At 40.2% G+C, this 2,019-nt stretch overlaps 1 pseudogene; it reads right to left on the bottom strand.

The window, feature by feature from the left end:
• Positions 1-383: 383 nt before the first annotated feature.
• LOC148699994 (small nucleolar RNA R71) lies at positions 384-481 on the bottom strand (annotated as a pseudogene).
• Positions 482-2,019: the final 1,538 nt, after the last annotated feature.

The raw sequence follows: 2,019 nt of genomic DNA, 5'->3' as shown, positions 1-2,019 counted from the left end.
ATGAAGGTAGACCCCCAGTTATGACACTTCGACAATACTTACATCCCACTAGGACTAGTCAACCTTCATGCATGATTATTCCTGAAAATGTAGGACACTTTGAAATCAAACCAGGAGTAATTCAATTGCTGCCAAAGTATCATGGAATGGAATCCGAGAACCCTTATCTTCATCTTAAGGATTTTGAGGAAATTAGTATCACATTTAGAGTGCCAAATGTATCGGAAGATGTCCTTAAATTAACCTTGTTTCCTTTTTCCTTGAAGGATAAAGCCAAAACATGGCTGAACTCCTTGAGACCAAGATCGTTAGGAACATGGCATGATATGCAAAGAGAATTCTTGAAAAAATTCTTTCCCGCACAAAGGACTAACTTTTTGAAAAGGCACATTAGTAATTTCCAACAAAAAGACCATGAAACATTTTATGAATGCTGGGAGAGATTTAAAGATTTGCTTCTCTCTTGTCCTCATCATGGGTTTGAAACATGGAGAACCATTAGTTTCTTTTACGAGGGATTGTCTCCACAATTAAAACAATTTATAGAGACTATGTGCAATGGTCTATTTCTGGAAAAGCAACCCGATGAGGCATGGGACTATTTAGACTCTCTCGCAGAGACTGCACAATTATGGGATACAGGGGATAGAGTGAATAAACCTTTGCCTAAGCCTACTAGCATTCCACACGGGGGCCTTTACAACCTTAATACTCAGGATGATATTCAAGCTAAAATGGCAGCCCTTACTAGGAAGGTAGAGGAAATTGAACTTAGAAGGATTGAACCCGTCAAGACCGTAGAACATAACAGCGAGTGTTGTAGGATTTGCGAGATGCCTGGCCATCTCATCACTGATTGCCCCACAATACCCGCATTCAAGAAAGTCTTGCACGATCAGGCCAATGTTATGAATACCTATCAAAAATCTTTCAATAATCCTTTTTCGGGTACTTACAACCCTAGATGGAAGAACCATCCAAATTTCAGGTCGAGGAATGACCAACCTCAACAAGTATATAACCCAACTCCTCCACCTCCGCAACCTCATTATGCACACCCACCCCCTCAAAAATCCAGTCTCGAAGAAACTTTGCAATCTTTCATGCAAGGTCAAGCCAAAATCAATGATGAATTAAGAAATCAACTGACAACGCTGACCACTGTTTTAAGTGCTCAAGAGAAAGGTAAGCTACCAGCTCAACCACAACCTAACCCTCAAGTCTACGGCGGTAGCAATGCATCATCTTCAACTTCGCATAAAGAGCAAGCAAAGAGTATAATAACATTGCGAAGTGGAAAGATTATTGACCGACCAGTCCCAGAACAAACTCAAGCCATACCTGATTCTAACCCTCCCAAGACAAAAGAAAAGGATAATGAAAAAACTGAAGCACCAACATCTACTGAAAAAATTGAATGTCCTTTTCCTGCACCATTTCCACAAAGATTAAAGCCCTTGCAAAAGCTTGAACCAAACTCTGAAATTCTTGAGCTTTTTAAGCAAGTAAAAATCAATGTACCTCTTCTTGATGCAATCAAACAAGTGCCTTCATATGCAAAATTTTTGAAAGATTTGTGCACTGTCAAGCGTCGATTAAATGTCAAGAAGAAGGCATTTCTGGCTGAAAATGTGAGTGCAATTTTACAGCATAACATTCTCCCTAAATATAAAGATCCAGGTTGCCCAACTATCTCGTGCATCATTGGCAATTTTAGGATTGAGCGAGCATTGCTAGATTTTAGGAGCGAGTGTGAACTTGTTGCCATATACGGTATATGAGCAACTCGGTTTGGGTGAGTTGAAGCCAACAACTGTGACCTTACAATTAGCTGACAGGTCAGTGAAGGTTCCTAGAGGGATTATCGAAGATGTGTTGGTCCAAGTAGACAAGTTCTATTTTCCTGTTGATTTTATCGTACTGGACACACATCCGGCTTCCAATTCACCATCTCAGATTCCGGTCATCTTAGGACGCCCATTCCTTGCAACTTCTAATGCATTGATCAATTGTAGGAAT

Source organism: Phoenix dactylifera, chromosome 4 (assembly GCF_051530095.1).
Source record: "Phoenix dactylifera cultivar Ajwa chromosome 4, Ajwa_hap1_PhDact_Kaust_v1.1, whole genome shotgun sequence".
Classification (NCBI taxonomy): domain Eukaryota; kingdom Viridiplantae; phylum Streptophyta; class Magnoliopsida; order Arecales; family Arecaceae; genus Phoenix; species Phoenix dactylifera.
Note: the sequence above shows the minus strand (reverse complement) of the source record. Positions and strands in the feature narration are given on the sequence as shown.